The sequence below is a fragment of the Rhamphochromis sp. 'chilingali' genome (genome assembly GCF_963969265.1).
Source record: "Rhamphochromis sp. 'chilingali' genome assembly, chromosome: 19".
Taxonomy (NCBI): Eukaryota; Metazoa; Chordata; class Actinopteri; order Cichliformes; family Cichlidae; genus Rhamphochromis; species Rhamphochromis sp. 'chilingali'.
In genome coordinates this window covers 22,674,523-22,692,095 of record NC_137946.1, presented here as the reverse complement: position 1 = coordinate 22,692,095, position 17,573 = coordinate 22,674,523, and the positions used below count along the sequence as shown (strand labels likewise).

At 36.5% G+C, this 17,573-nt stretch overlaps 1 long non-coding RNA gene across 3 annotated transcripts; it reads right to left on the bottom strand.

The window, feature by feature from the left end:
- Positions 1 to 1,420: 1,420 nt before the first annotated feature.
- LOC308387494 lies at positions 1,421 to 5,178 on the bottom strand. 3 transcript variants are annotated; one of them, XR_013969956.1, is made up of 5 exons: positions 5,144 to 5,178; positions 4,401 to 5,022; positions 3,889 to 4,041; positions 3,434 to 3,524; positions 1,421 to 2,831 (listed from the first exon to the last, which is right to left on the bottom strand). It is a non-coding gene; the product is annotated as an uncharacterized lncRNA (long non-coding RNA). The 3 variants fall into 3 exon arrangements; XR_013969958.1 differs by having other exon boundaries at positions 4,401 to 4,464; positions 4,891 to 5,172; XR_013969957.1 differs by having other exon boundaries at positions 4,401 to 5,172.
- Between the last annotated feature and the right edge of the window lie 12,395 nt (positions 5,179 to 17,573).

Genomic DNA, 17,573 nt, shown 5'->3' with positions numbered 1-17,573 from the left:
ATGCTATTTCAAACTCACCCATTCATAAGAGTCACAGACATGCAGAGGCACATAGAGCGCCCTTGTTTGTTTTTTGTTTGTTTATTTTCAACCCAGTTAAACCGTATTTAGTTTTGTTTTCATGAAAAGACATTTTTCGCAGCAAGTAATGAGAAACACTCATGACAAGTTATCTGTAGACATTCTACTTGCTATTCTCTTCTGAGTTTGTACAGCAAGAAGGTGATACTTCAGTATTCAGTCACCATATCAGCAGGATATAATCCATTGTTTATAGCAATACAACTGGATTTATGTGGAGCAAATTCAGCCTGTTTGCGGTTATTAAATTCTTTTCTTCCAAACAATGGCTCTGGCTTCAGTTTTGCTGCTGTAAGCTAGTAGGGTACACAGTCGATGAACACTGCCTAATTCTTGAAGGTCATAGCATAAATATCCTTGGATCCAGTGTGGACAATATGGGCAATTTGGAAGTACTTTTGCTTGGAAATTACTTTCTTTACAGGGTTTTATCAGAATGTATATGCTGCCAGCTGTCATAATGTAAAGCTGTAATAATGTAACCTCTATTTGGCAATATAGATACAATGCAGCTGAAGCACCACACCCAGAAGGCTTGTTGAGCACTGGCTGTATGCACACTTGCTCAAAGGTACATAAAGCTGACTAATCATCCATCCATCCATCCATCCATGCATCCATCCATTCATTACTTAACTGTTTATCCAGGCCTGCGAGGGGCTACGACTTACCCAGCTTTCATGTGGAAAGAGGAAAGGTGCACCCTGGCTAGGCTGTCAGTCTATCACAGTGCACAGAGAGACAGACACCTATTAATACTCCCATTCACACTGCCAACAAACTCAACCTATAAATTTTTAGCTTCACCTTGGTCAGTTTAAAGGTATGATATTTCTCTGTTTCAGACTGGTAAAGATGTGCTTTATGTGCATATGCTAGTGTTCATATTCATGTGTTTGTGTGTGTCCAGCATAAAGCTGTGCTGATATCCTGTTTACTCCTATAAATCACAGAGCAAACCCATATTTATGGTCAGCAGTATCACCTTGTTTCAGTTCTTCTTTGTCTTGTACCCTGTTCAGCTTGACCACTTCTTCACCCTTTGGGGATTCTGAAGGAATCACTTGTATTCCTTCTTCTCTTGCCATGTTCTTTTAACCTCCCTTTCCCTTGTTCTTTCTTTCTGTCTCCTCCTATCCTTCCCAATTTCCCCACTAACTTCAAAGCCTTCTGGATGTTCATTGTCAAAAGCAGCTGTTACCATGTTTATCTCTGAGAAGCTCTGCACTGAAAAAAATATGTTGTTGGATTTACTTAATTCAATGGTGGACATTTGTTGCACACAGATGTTTTGCTTTGGCAGCAACTTAAACCATTGAGTTAAATTAACACAATTTATTCATGTTCAATAAACCTGTGCAATTTGTGTTGATAAAATGTGACTTAAACATGTTTTGATGAAGTAATTTGAGCTCTTGGAATATTTTAATCCTTCACAATTTTCTCACGTTATCCCAACACGATTCAATAACTTTTACCCAATACTACTTGGTCACTTAAATACTACATGTTATCTTCAAATTACATTTTGCTATTATATTCTAGTATCAAATACACAATTTTCAAATGGAGGCCTTATAACAGATTGTATTGTTCTCTTCCAAGATGGTTGCTGGCATCCACCAGTAACCTTTCAAAACAACATGTCTAATTTCACTGCAGTAGGTAAAGAATTAAACTGACATTACTCCTCTACTGAATCTATATAAATCAACAGTTAAATAATGTCAGTTCTTCCGTGTTCTCTGGAATCAATCGCAGCAAAGAAATTAGACTGTTTCTTTTGAAAAATGTTGGGAAAGAACAATACAAAACATTCTATTTAAGGCCTCTGACATCAAGATTCAGTTAAACAACAATTATAACTAAACAATTTGAGGTAATGTTAGTTTCCATTAACATTAAATTAGGTTACTGAATTGGCAAACACCTTCCTATTAACACTACCCATTTTACCCCAATAACTAAAGAAATTAGCACTTGCAGGTCAAAAACTTTATTCAAGAGACGCAAAAATAACATTGATACAGTGACTGTCAAAAATTACAGCACTGATCATACTGTGACATCTTGGTTCAAAACAGCACACTTAGAAATATTCAACGTTCTTTACTTCAACTGAATGAAACTGAAAATACCATTTCACACGACCCATATGGGATATTTAGACTGTATAACTGTTCACGCTACATCTCTTCACTAGTAAAAGAAAGAAAAAATACAAAGAGAAATTTAAAAATGCTGCCAAACAGACAGAGAACTTGTACAGAGCAAAAGGAAAAACAAACAACAACAAAAAACAGCTCGTCCTCATGGCAGTTGCAGAGTATATAAAAATGAACCCTGCGATCCGTTCCTGGAATTGAGCTTCAAAAATGCAGCAGAACAAGTGTGAGACTGCTCTCCGGGGGTCTAAGTGTTAAATGTCCTCTCACCTAGAGCTGGTCACCTCACATGCATAACAGTGAGCTTCGTTGCAGGAGCAGTTTTGTCTTAGTTGTGAGCTTTTCTTGAGAGCTGAGTTGCATCCAACTCCATTACCACCCATTGAATCACCTCAAAAGTGTAGCAGAGTTGTGATGGGTAACTCATGTTGAAGGAATAAAAAAGGTCCAAACAGCATGGCTACTGCAAAGGTCACGTTATCCAGATCTTGAAGAACAACATCAGAAAAGTCATTGCCTGGCGCATCTCTGGAGACAGATGTTCATTGTGGTTTTCTCAATCTGTGCAGTGGCCTCAGGCAAGTCCTGGTTAAACACAAAACATTTCTTTAAGATTCCTTTTTAAACTCATCTCTTTTGAATCTACCAGTTCTAATGTTAGAGTAATTTAAACCAATGCAAGCAACATAGTAAATAGCTATAGCCAAAGAGTGGCCTGCCATGCTGCCATTCATGGTCTAACAGAGTTTCTAAGAGAGGGTGAAAAACATAATAATTTCAAATGCTTTACATTAGTTTTTGTTAGAAAGACACCGGCCCATCAGAAATCCAGGCTATGTCACTCAGAAGATGTTAGAATTTAGACTTTCAGCCCCACAATTTGGTTAGCTGTTGGTCAGTTGGTCTTTTTTTTTTTTTTTCAAACAAAAGCTAATGTAAATACTGGTGGGATTTTCCTTTGTTCATTAGAATGACAAATTTAAAGTTTTTTCACACTGATGTGACCCCTAATACAGGGGTGGGGGTGGGGCCTCAAGGGCCGGCGGCCGAGTTCACTACCAGGCCTCATGTGAACTTCAAATTATTAAAGAGGACTACTGGTCCTAACCAGTCCAATGAGGATCAAGTGGATAACTAAATGCATTTTTAAAGGTTGCAAATCCACAATCTACTCATAAAACACTCACCATGAACTCCTGCACCAAGATGTTGCAATTGTCTTTCACACAGATGCGGAGCACTTTGATGAGGGACTCCGAGCATTAATGTCATCCTTGACTATTATAACAAAGAAAACAGAGATTTGTGAACTTTTCAGTAGCACAGAAGAAAATGATCCCAGACAAAAACTCTTGACTTTTTAAACCAGTCAACATGCAACACCAGCATCTACAAAGCAATATCAAAAGTTCCTGTTTGACATCAACTTTATGGATATATAGTTTCCAGAACATTTATTTTTAAAAAAAGATAATTTTTTCTCAGTGGGCCAGTAAATGCATGACGAAAATTATGGCATCCTTTTAGTGGAATCATTACTCACAGGTAATAGTTGACTGTTTCAATGGATGTAGCATAAAAATTTTACTGACCTAATGCAATACATATACACTTTGTAGTTAAAGAATTTTAAAGTTCTTACTGTCATTATGGCAGCTACATCCTTTAGCTTTGTGCCCTGTTCCCCCGATCACTTTGCAAACACTTTCAGCAGACTGTCAGAGAGAAACTCAGCTCCGTCAGAAACCTTGACTGTAAAGGCATGGTTGGGATGCACTGGAATGCTGCATTTTATCTGAAATGACATAAAATTATTTTGAAATAACAGCAGGCACTGTGCTTGGTTAATCAGTAATGTTTTGTTGAATAAAAACTGTGTTTCCAGATCTTATGGGATTAAAAAAAAATCCAAAGATGTTTGTTTCTGATTTGCAACTCAACAACCCACAAGTTACAACCTCATTTCAGTTCAAGTGTGCATTAATGCGAGTCCAGTAATCACCTTTCTGGCAATACATACAGGTATAAGTTAAACCTATGGCAGATTTTGGATTTCTCAGTTGTATTAATAGGGTGAGTATGCATGCACCTAATAATTATAAAAAACCCATTATAATTAAGTTACAGAAACGAAAATAGAATATACTTTCTTACCATAACACCTTGAACCCACAATCCATCAGCTGACTCCTGGTGAAATGCAGAATAGAGGTCGTCTCTCAATGTGCAGCAAAAAAAACAAAAACAAAAACAAAAACAAAAGGACAGCAGGTGAGGCCAGGAGGGGTAGGGATGTAAGCTAGCATAATGCCGCTGATGATATTAGCTAAAGCTGTTCAATGTCCAAAATCTCACTAACACCATGGTGCAGTAAATACACAATGTAACTGAAGAGTCAGTTGGCAAATCTATTCACACAGAAAACCAAATTATGTTATGAGTGCCTCGTAATTAGGTTTAATGTGATATTACGGCTCTTGTGCCAAAGACAAATTCAAATGAAAAAGCGCCAATTCTTTGACAACAGATAAAACAGCAAATAAGCTAACGGCTCTTTTTTAGCATGTTACATGGCGACACTCTAGACGTTTAACTACATTTGTCTGAAATATGGTAAATATTAATTCAAAAAATCAAGACATACCAAAAACGTAGAGTTGGCTGCTCGACTTGACTGAGATGGATGCCTTTTTTAAACCACGATCCAAAGCCCGCGAGATGAAATCACGCGTGGTTTCACGAGATTTAACGTTGCTATCTTATTGACTTACTTCACCTGAACATGATATGAACAATTTAATACACCCTTTCTGCATATCATGTAGTTTTTACACTATATAGTTACATTTAACTTTAAAACATGAGGCAATTGTGTTAAATACATGCAAGATGCTTACATAAATCCAAGAGATGGCCAGTCCCTTTTTTTCAGTGTGTAGTTCTTAAGGCAGTGACTCTGACTTTCCTTCGACCAAACATTGCAGTTGAATCACAGCATTGTACAATGACATGCTATGTTTGAAAGAAAACTAGCAACTTAAATGTTCTTTTTTTCCCTCTCATCACAGTTTCTTCTTATAAATATTTTTGTGCACTATGAAAGTTATTGCATAATACAGATGTAACATTAAATATATTGGAGTAGAAGTAAAACATTTAACTTCCTCTGCAGGGCAGTCGTTTGTTAGCCTTCTATTAGCCTTTCAGCCTTTAAACATAAATTAATAAAGAACCTACAGGATGACGAACCTACAAGCTAATGTGTTACCAAGGAAGCGCATTGTGAGATACTTTATAGTTAAGCTATATCATGCAGTGGTGAGGGGGGGAAAAGGGAAAATACTTGAAAAAGACAAATTGCACCTCTTCCATTTCACTTGTAAGATTTTCTTGTTTATTATAGGCAACACATACTGCTGTTTGTGTAACTATAAATCACGATTTGATTGACAGCACAGACTGAATCGACATATAACTCACATAACCTCCTAATGGAATTCTAAAGCATCCATCAGAAGTTACCAGGTTGGTCTGATTGGTAGATGATGTATAATCTTTCATGTGTCTCTGTAAAGTAATGGCCACATTTAGGGTGTACAGTAAGCTACACTGACACTCTCTTACCAAACAAAAATATTGTCTGATTGAATCGGGCATTACTTGACACAACTTAACATGAGATTTGATAAGGAAAATACTTTAGTCATAGGGTACGAATGTAACACCACCTATTTTGGTTAAATCCTTCTCTCCAAACAATTAACACAAGGTCATCTTATATTTCAATAAAATCAGGGATTACTGTTTGTATGGCATTTGTCAGCATATCCCTTGTTTTCATTTCATAATAGTGCTCATACGGTTATAATGTAAATCTAACTTGAATCTGTGGAGTCCAGTGCAGTCCAAGACCAATATTTTAGTACTAAATGTTCAGTACATTCAGTGCAGTATTATTATTAATCTCTGGCTCTCTTCCACAGCACGTGTTGGTCCTGTCTCCCTTCCCTCACCCCTAACTGGTTGTGGCAGATGGATGCCCCTCCCTGAGCCTGATTCTTCCTGTTAAAAGGGAGTTTTCCTTCCCACTGTCACCAAAGTGCTTGTTCATAGGGAGTTGTACAGTTTTAGTCTCTGTATTATTTTGGGGTTTATGTTACAACATAAAGTGCCTTGAGGCAACTGTTATTGTTATTTGGCACTTTATAAATAAAACTGAATAGAATTGAATGAACTGAAATAGTATTTGGTCTGTCTATTAAAGCCATGAAAATGAAATAAACCAATCTAATAGTGTGCATTGTAAATGAAATAATTTACCATATTCAATTCATCACAATGGTAAAGATAGCAGACTTAAGATATAAGCAATACGGTGCTATGTCATTACTGCATCTAATTTCTTTTTTAAACCACCATAGAGAAAACCTCAAGATTAATCAATCCAGATGTAATACTGTTGTTTTGGAGCAACAATTCCATATTACATGAGTGCGTTCATGCAAAAAAAACCTTGCAGGCTGCACTTCATGTGGGCATGCTGTCCAGACTTGTGGTCAGTCTTCCACATATTTTATAATCTTTAATGAATCATTTTTGAAATCATTCATTTGAGGGTGTGTGTGTGTGTGTGTGCATGCTTGTGTGTGTTTGTATCACAGAGATGCTGCTAATGATGTTGCACTTCATTGTGTTCATTTGATCCCACCCACCAAGTAGATAAATAGATACATACACACATACATATACAATATCGGGCTATGAAAACGAGGGAAAAGTTCAGTCGATAAGACAGCGAGAGAAGCTGTGAGATATGCAGAAACAGAGAGACAGCCCCTTCATTATTCATCTGCTCATTTCACTGCAGTAGATCCAGCAGGGGGAGGTGTTGCGATATATGGTTGGTTTTCTGCCTGTCTGTTGAAAGAAGCCAGTCAACTACATAATCTCATTCACACTTACAAACAAATGTGTACAACTTTTTCTTCACACCTGAGAAGCGTTCCTCAAACAAAGGAATACAAAGCCTGCATGACATACCTAATAGAGTAATCTGATACTGAATAGAGAGCTTATGTGTCTGTTCTGTCTCTCTATAGGCCAGAAAAATATATCACTCTGTCTTCTTTCTTTAGTGTGCAAATCTGACTCACTTGGCTGGAGGAAAGGCAAATGTGGAGCAGAATGGCAAAAAGACCTGTTCAAAACCATGAAATGTCTCCCCTCACCCGGGAGGTTCTGACATTTTGCCTGAATGAAAGCAGGAAGTGAGGGACACGGATGTCAGGATGAAACAAAACAAAGACAGAACTGTATATCTTTATCAAACAGAGTGTGATTGTTGTGTCAAATGGGCAACCACTATCACAGAAAAAAAAGAATCATCTAAGGTACTGATAAAATATTTTTAGGCCTTTTTCTATTTATTGTGATTCAGCTATGCATGAAATATCACACATACAAATACAGCAGTTTAATGAAATTACTACAAGCTAACTGACCCACTGACCCTGAAGTTCACTTTTGTGCACTCTTGGGATTTGTAGCTTGAATCACTTGCCTGATTTGGCTGGATATGAACCATCTTGGGATGAAATACGACACAAATTAAAAAGCAGAAAATATGTGGTTCGCGTATAAAACACATTTGTATCTGTATCTTTGGAATTCCTAAATATTCGAAACAGATAAAACAAGTCAATGTCTCATTAACCTTTTGTTGTATGTACACTAACTTCTACATTCATTCAAGTGTTTATTGCAAATATTTTTCTTGAGTTAAAAGAAAGCCACTTGCAAGTTTACAGTTAAATTAATTAACAAATTAGTAAATGATTATTCATTTTCCAGCTATTACAAATTGTTGTTCTACCCTTTCTAAAATTTCAAAGCAGACATGCTGTTGCTACAGTAAATGAAATTAGTTTAGAAGTTATGATTTGTTTCATTTGGAGTAAAGGTGACATTTTAGTCCCCTGTTTATTTTTTTAGTCTTCCCTTTTACATCTGTTGAGGCTATTATATAATATAAGAATTAGTTCACACACCTACACAAACAAATACATAGTCCGTTATGAAGATTATGATGTGATACACAAAAAAAGAACTTTTGCCATTACATCAAAATCACAACAAACAAGAAGCATCTCATTTCTCACGGGTGGGCATTTTGAAGGCTGATATGAAGTCTCATTTCTTTATTAAATTATTAACACATAGCCAAGGCACTTGCAGGCCATAGTGTGTCTTGGGTAACAGCTATTATTCATTTTGTGGCTGGCCACATGATTTTTTTTTAGCACTTAATGAATTATTGTTGCATTCCAAAACATTCACCACTATCAAGCCTCTCTCCCTCTCTCCATCTCTGCTGCTTTGCGGTTCCAAATCAGATTTCAAAGTGAATCCTAAAATTCTGCTTTTAAGTGTAATTTGTTTATTTACTTTTTTAATATGATGGTAAACACATGTATAAACCTATTTTTAATATTTTCAACCAGTCAATAACTTTCATTAGATTTCTTTCGTTCTTGCTTAACCCTTTCACGCGTAGTGGTCACCCCAGTGGACAGCTATTCAAAGGCTGTTTTCTTGTATTTGTGTCAGTGTTGATGGTATACTTGCACATAAAACACTACATTGGACACTGATGTGTCACTCCATACCCTGCCACCCACTTTTCAGCCAGTGTAAGTACACAAAAAATGTTTCAAAATGTAAAAAAATCTTTTTTTCATGCCTAAAGATGAATAAAAATACTGATTGAGGTTGTCATAATTTATGCATGAAAGTTTAATATTGATTTTTATATGGACAAATATGCAACATAAAACACTATTTTCAGTTTTAACTTAAAGGAAAGCCAGTGATCTTAAATGCTTATAGTGTTACTGTGTCTGGGTTTAAAAAAAACAAAACAAAAACAATACCAGATGTTTTTTTTATACTCTGTATGCAGTCAATAGATCCACAAATACAGCAGCTTTATACAGGTAATTTCTTATCTTTATACATATCCCTCATTCTACAACTATATCATATGTTAGAGCCTGCATGGATTTCATTCATTATGTTTACTTCAACCTGAGATTAATACCATCACCTAGCATTTCATATACATATCTTTAAATGTAATATTCTTTGACAAATCCACCTTCAGCATGAATGCAGTGACATTTCCAAAGGTGAAGGTTTTTTGTGTTTTTTACTGTTAAAATAGTATTGCTTCGGTAGATAGAAGATTACTCCAGTCACCAGCAGTTTCCATGGAAGGTGGTAACAAGTCTGCGAATACTTGGTAATGACTTGCACTAGTGAAAATATTAATATTACAAGATTAAATAACAAGACATTCATGTTCGTTACTAAGACTAAAAGTAAAAGCATTAAAAAGGTCATACAGATATGTTACACAAGACAGTTTATAATGTGTTTTGAAAAATTGTTTAAAAAAATATATAATGACCTTATTAAAGATGATCTTTAAGTGTTTAAAATGGTCCCTATTTGTTTTGTTTTTTATTTAACCTTTATTTGACTAGGAAACTATCACTCTTAAGACCTTCTGCAAGGTTGTTCTGGTCAAGATAACAACAGTTGCAATCAACAAAGGTCTAATGCCTGAAGAAAGGGTAATGATAATGAGGCAGGGCATTTACAGCCTGAAGTAACTGCATTCAAGTCACTTAGAATCACCTATCCTTCATTTAGCGACACCAGTTCTTAAGCCATGTTATCATAGAAAATGTCAGCAAAATAAATAAACCACCAAAAAAGGAAAGGAAGGGAGTGCAAGAAGCAAATGAAGAATATATTTTGTGGTATAAAAGTATGGTATAAGTTTTAAAATGAAAAAAAAAATGAAACCAAAATATGTTCTTTACTTCAGCGTAATATATCTGTCAGGTTCAGATCCAGACGTTATCTGATAGTGTGGCTGACAAACTTGGGTAATTTTAAGTTTCTGTGTAACAAAGATTTATTTAATTGAGTGCAGCAAATATAATCACATTTAATGCAAATTTTATGACGCCTTAAATTAATCAAAACTTTTTTTACTCTTAAAAGTAATTATAAAAGTTTGAATATGGAATTGCTCACCTTACATGAAAGCAGTTGAGTGTATTATGTCATGGCCACCCATCCTATCTCTTTAAGTGGATTTTTCCAGTCTGTCAAACAGGACAATTTGCTCTCAGATTCCAATATTGTTGAACCAGGTGAGCAAAGAAACAACTGCTAAAGGGCACTTTGTTCATATCTCTGAGACACCAGCTGTGCTCTGAAAAACTGTGGTATTTTGACACTCTGGCAATAAAAATGGATTACCATGGCAGTCCAGACTTGTCATTTTGTTACAATTGGACTTTTTGGATTGTCAGCTTTGCTACCTTGAACTTGGTTGCCTATTGTCACTACCTCCCCGACTAAAAGCAATACAGTCTAAAAATCATTGGAATTGTTAAATAATCAAAATTATCTTCACAAAAAAACCCCAACAAATTCGGTCACATGAATAAAAGCAAAAGGAAACTGAAACTGAAGAAGACATTTAAATGTATTCTCTTCTGAAGGTACAGTATTTTGTGCACTGAATCTCAAGTGCACTGTAGGTTAAGATCTGATTGACATAGCATCAGATATATCATTGGCAGGGCAAAGTAAGACCACTGTTATCTCATATACCCCACTGACACTTCCTTGCTGTCGTGTAGTCATCCAATGATTTTTAGATTCAACCTTACTGCCAGATGGAAGCAACAAGGGAAGCAGAGGACAGCAAGACAGAGGAAGGGATGAGCATGAGCAATTATGTAGGGAATGCTAGAGACAACACAAAAGAAGAGGGAGGGTGAAAAATCCAATAGGGCTTTTGAATGCTCTCCAGAAAATGCATTAAGGAGTTACTTCGATAAATCTATTATGCCTCACAGGATGTGGCTGCTTTTTTGCTCTAAATCAAATCATGCATCCAGGTAATAGTTCTCACATTAGAAAAACAACCTCCGTCTTCTATGTCTTGAATGCTGGCTCACCCTGTTCCATCTGTCTGAGATAGGGGATGGTTAAAGTGAAAGGCAAGGAATGAAGTATTGATGAGATGATGATGTTTATAATGTTGATAATGCAATACACTCCACGAGGAGGGTTCCAGCATTGTGTTTCTGAGATGAAGTGAGTTCTAATAAAGCCAAAACAACAAGGACAGCATAATTGGCAACAGCGATGATGATGACGTGATTACCTTGATTTACAATTGCAAAATTTACTGATTGTGCTTCTGTGTTTCTGCACTGCACTTACACACTTTTATGTAGGCCATTCAATACAGTGCCAATAATCTACTGAGTATCACTGCTGGTGTCTAGAAAGGAGACGAATTTGCCATTGGACCGTGATAATGTAATACTAAATCTTCTATAAGTTACGATTTACATTTTTTTTAAAGTTAATACAGCTTAATTTATAGTTTTGAAAGAAATATAGTACATAACACAATGCAACATAATTTACACCATACTGCAGGCAGGCCACATTAGTTCTCATTCGTTCTGCTACAAGTAAGAAAAATGACTGTGCCATAGCAAATGAATTACTCAAACCTTCAATGTGTGAAGCCCAAATTGACCTTTACATGGAGCCTATCAAAGGGGAGCACTGCATAATTGAAAATCTTTAAAAAATAAATGGACACCGAATCTCATCAACTTCAATGTAGAACATCAACAGCAGTGAACTCATAAAGTGTCTCTACATTTTGATTTGTGTTCAGGTATTCAGTTTGATCAAGTTTCATTCCTCGCCCACAAATTAACATTTTAGTTACTCCTGCCACACCAGACTAGCTGCACAAAAGCAACTAAGCAGATAAGCTGAAATAAATCTGAAATACACGTCAGTCACATCTTGATGATTTGATTTTACATCCACTGTGGTGGTTTACAAGGCAAAATGACCAAAATGTGACATTGTCTAAAAATGTATGGACCCAACTATACATGTATTTAGCCTCTTTGTCAGGATATCATTATAAAATTATATGTACTACTTTTAGTACTGTAAATTATTACATCAAGATGTTTCGTACTACAATTATAAACACTCACCAGCAACTTCACTTTGCTAAAAGATTGGACCACCTTTTGCTTTCAGAACTTCTTTAATTCTTCAACAAGTGTTTAACAGGATCTCAATCTGGTTTTCTACTGGACTGAGCTCTAGAGGCAAGGGACATCATTGGCATATTCAAGATATTAGTGTGAGATGATCTGATATTGTCTGAGTAGGCTACATCTTTCCAATTTTCGATTGTCCAATTTTGGTGAACCTGTGTGAACTTATAGCTTCAGTGGCTCCATGTGTGATCTTCTAATGTTGTAGCCCATCTGCTTTAAGGTTTGATATGTTGTTCATTTAAAGGCTCTCTACTGTATACCGTAGTTGTAACAAGTGGTTATTTGGGCTACTATTGCCTTCCTGTCAGCTCAAAGCAGTCTGACCATTCTTCTCTGATCTCTGGCATCAACAACTATGAGGCTTTTTTGCCCGGTGAAGTGCTGCTGACTTCTCTTTCTTCTTTTTCTCTTTTCAGACCATTCTGTGTGTGGAAAAATCTCAGCAGATCTGCAGTTTCTAAAATACTCAGACCAGCCCTTCTGGCACCAACAACCATGCCATGTTCAAAGTCATTTAAATCACCTTTCTTCCGCATTCTGATGCTGGGATTGAACTTTTGCAGGATGTTGAGTTACTGCCATGCAACCGGGATATTAGATATTTTTGTTACCCAGCAAAGCGAGTGTACAGCTAAAATATAACTTCATCTTTCTCACTATGTCTTCTATATCTCTCCTCTGAATTAGCCTAAACCATGAACACTGTGGTTTCTTTGACAAACTTTGAAAACACTCGTGGATTAAATCAAATATTGTTTAAGTGTACACTGTCTCTATGACCTTGGTTCTTTAAACCCATCTCTGCAAATATTAAAAAATGTGAAAGGCTCACAAAAGAAAGTGAAGACTTTTGATGTCATCACAGAATACCTCCTGGAGCTGTTCCATTTGCTTGGATGGAACAAATTTGTCAATAATGTGACAGCTCTCAGTGGGACTTTCTTGGGAAACTGGTAATTCTTTGGGTTTGGATCGCTCAACATTTTTATCACAGAAACAAATGTGGGTATAAAACACTGTTTGTTTGTTTTCTCTACAGAGACTACAAAGTCAGTCCCCCAATCTCAAATATGAGGAACTATAACCGTGATGACATCATTGTCACTGGCCTAATTTTAGGGCATATTTCTTAAGGTTAATAACTATTAGAAATGTATTTCAGACAAGGTATTACTTGTCACATTTAATGATTTTATGGTGAAATCAATATTCAGTGTCATTACACGGCATGGCTCTGTGGATGCTTTCACGCAAGGTACAGTTAATACAGTGTATTATGTGTAATTTAGAAAGCAATATAAGTTTAAGAGGTGTTTATTACAATAATGTGACAGTCTATTATGCTGGACTGTCTATATATTTGTGCAAAGTAGCACTGATTTGAACAGTCAGTGTTCTGCCTGGATTTTTTAACGGTACAGTTAGTATTTTTTTCAGGTTATTTAATAGAAACAAGAATACTGTGCTCATAAGTAAACATATAATAGCATGTAATAACATCTTCCAAAAAAAAAAAACAGATGCATTCCCATAAACTTATAATTACGTTATTAAAAATACATAAGAGCGGGTTTGTGGTTTGTGAAAGCCACCAAGTTCCCTCACCATATTTGAATACAGTGGCCAGGAAGGACATCTTTCTTCCAACTAATGGGGTCTTACATATGTGGCTAGAGACCAAATAAGTAGTACCCAAAGGCAGAGGAGAGAACATATGTGCTTGCTTGCTGTGGAGGGACATTTAAATTTGTGCTTGCGCCATCAGAATCAAGATATGAAGGTTCATACCTAAGTTTTATCAGTGGAGAAAGAGTCCCCCTGATCAGCAAAATTAAAACGCAAAGGAAACAGGTAAAGCAACCGGCATCTTAATAAAATGTCATCATCTTCCTCTTCAAATCAAGCTTCAATCTCTTAAAGTCTCCTGAACAAACAAAAATGTGCATAAAAATGCTTATTTATTCTTAATATTTTCACACGTACTTATTGTTTGCAGATTAGATATGTGACCCTCCTGACAAAACCCAGCTTAACAACAACATTAGCTGGTTACAGTGTTGCCAAATCACTATTGGCTGTCCTAAAAGTCTAGAAGTCAATGTCATCGCCCAATTTGCATAATTGGTCATGCTTATGTAATTGTAACCTGACATAAAGTAAGTAAAAAACACCCTAAATGCATTTAGAAAATATTTAGAACTACAAATGAAATTTATTTTAGCAATTATTGTGTTTTTTTTTAATGCCACAATTCCAACCTTCCTCCTTTATCGGGGGTTGGGACCGGCAAAAGAGAACTGAAACAGGCACTCTGGCAGACTTACTTGTGTGTGTGTGTGTGTTCTTAAGTAATTTAAAACATTGTCATCCACAAAAAGTAACAGTAAAAGCAGAACTGACTGCTCAGGGCAGGAGCGGCTTCACTCATGCACGATTCATTTGCAGTTTGGACTGTAGGTGTGAACATCTCCTGCTCTGACAGCAGCTGGGGGCAACTGCTGCAAGGACTATCTGCCGCCTGTAAGTGCTTTGGAACGGGCGAAGTGCCCACGGCAGCACCCGCTGCTTGTTGAGAGTAAGAGGGATATGTGCTTTCACATCAAAAAGTCGTCATAAGTCTCCAATAACACTAGCAAAAGTCGCCAGATTTGTCGCTAGTCCCTTTTTAGAAAAAAAAAGTGGCTAAGGGGGTCTGAAAACTCGCTAAATGTAGCGATGTAGTTGCTAAATAGGCAACATTAGCTGGTTATAAGCTAACGTTAAGCAAGCTAATGTTAAACTTGCCTGTTGTAAAAATCACACTTTCCCTGTGATAAACAGTTTGATTACACTCACACAGCTTGAGAGTTTATTCACTAAGCATCAGCCTACAACAATCTTACATCCACCTGAAAAAAAGAAATAAGCAAATGCCAGGCGAACAACAGCTTACAATGGCAAAAATAGCAGAGCTTACTGCCAGTTAACCACAGCATCAACAACTCACCTCAGTATGGCTGTCATCGGTCAGAAGTGAACTTCTCTGACTCGTTGACTCATATGGACTCCTTTCACAAAATTTTACAACCTCTTCCAGAGTAATTAAATGTGGATGCTTCTCACAGCAAACACAGCCGTACACAGAAAAGGAAAAACTCATGGACTGGTCCAAACAGTAGTAGCTACAGCTGAGTCTAAATGTATTTGTTTTTGAACTCTCTTGGCTAAATAAATATGTTTGTCCTACAGCAGCAAGGATTATGCTTACATTTAGAGGGGTAGGAAAACAGAACTCAATTCTACTGACATCTAGCAGGGAAAATTTTACACACTGTAAAAGAATAACATGTAATTTAAGAATAATATTTTTTTAAAACAAAAATTATTCGTACTTTATTTCCTCTCTAAATTATAATTATATAAGTATGCTTCAGCTTCAGCTTCCCAGATAAAAGCAGATGGCCTAGAGTTTAAACTCTTTGACACAGAAGTCAAAGTATGACAGCTGCAGTAATTCCAGGTATCATCCAGAAATCAATAACAAGTCTAATTTGTTTTCACTTCATATTGTTTTATTCCAGTTTTACCCATCATTTTTAATATTATCCCTTTTCTCATTTCCATGTTTTTATCATGACTAACCGCTGACAGATATGCCTTTCATATTACAAAAACCAGTTTTGTTCTTGGTGCATTTCTAAATAAAACTTCTCCAGCACACTTTACTTCTGTTAAAATTGGTGATATTTCTGTGTGAGGAAGCCAAGGATCTGAAGTCAAAGAGAAAAAAAACCCAAAAAAATATATGGTTACAGCTTTTCTGTCTGAGTTCATACACTAAGCAGGGTTGAGATCAGGGCTCCCGCCAGGCTCTTTTAAGTCTGCTGAGCAGAGAGATCGTTTTTCATAGACTTCTCACTGCTTGGTAGAGTAAAGATACAAAGACCTGCATTTGCTAGATTTAACGCCAGAATCTTAAGGGTGGTGTTGACATATACAAGTTGGTATCCATGACACTACAGGTTGTATAAATCCTTGAGGGTCTGCGCGTTGTTTAAAGACACCTGAACATTAAACAAAAACATTTATTATTTTCAAGGCTGTATTATAATTATTTAAAAAGAAAAAGTAACTACCACAAAATTAGTCACAGAGTATGTGTAATAAGAATGACAAACCCGTAAAAACATATGGGCCACAACTAAAGTTCCTCCAGCATTTTATTGCATTTTGGTATTCTGGGTTTTATAGCTCAGCCATTTATTGGCAGATTTTTACATGAAATGTTTGGTTGTTAGCAGACTACCTGCTAAGTGCAATTCATTTTTTTTGACAGTTGCAGGAAGGTAATTATCAGTGGTTGTTGTGAGTTACTTTGAGTCCTGCCGGCTGTGCACAATGGGTCAAAGTTTTATGTCCTTTGGCTGAACAACGTGTTATGTAAGCATCCCAATGGAGATGCAGAAAAGAGTGATGACCTTTGGACAAGGCCTTCTCCTGCACAATGAATTGAAATTAAAGATATTAAAAAACACAGGAGCAGATGCAACAGTTTGTCTTCACCACGTGGCTGGGGCCTGTCTGTGTTGAGTTTTGGATAATAGGATAAGTGGAAGAGGATGCATAGATGGCATTGTAAAACACTGAGGTATGCAAAGACGTACCACACTGACTAGACAAGGTAGGACCAAGATTCATAAAAGTAAATCTGTAGTTCTGAACTGGGCTCATTCTTTTATTCTCTGGCTCTTTTTTATTCTCCAAAAGGGATTGTTTTACACTAGTAATAACGTTTCCAGTCAAACCAGGTGTTATACTGAGCATTTCTTACAGGTAATAATGTATGATTAATCATTGCAATATATGTTAGGCACTCATATCTTTGGCTAAAATAACATTTATACTCTATGTGTGAAAGAATTTTAAATTCCAGTTAGGTTGGGACTCTTCAAAAGAACCATGTTGGCCAGAAATAACTGAAGATGTAGTTCTGTGCTCTGAGTCATAGCCTTTGGACATCATTGGGAAACCCTAATACTATCAGAATGCGACATAAACAATTTCCTTGAGAACCTGTTTCCCTGCTGTTTTCTTAACGGCTTAGGTGATGAGTTCTGTGTCTAGAAGGATGCAGAATGTATAGTAGTACAGAGGAAGTAAATAGGAAAAATGG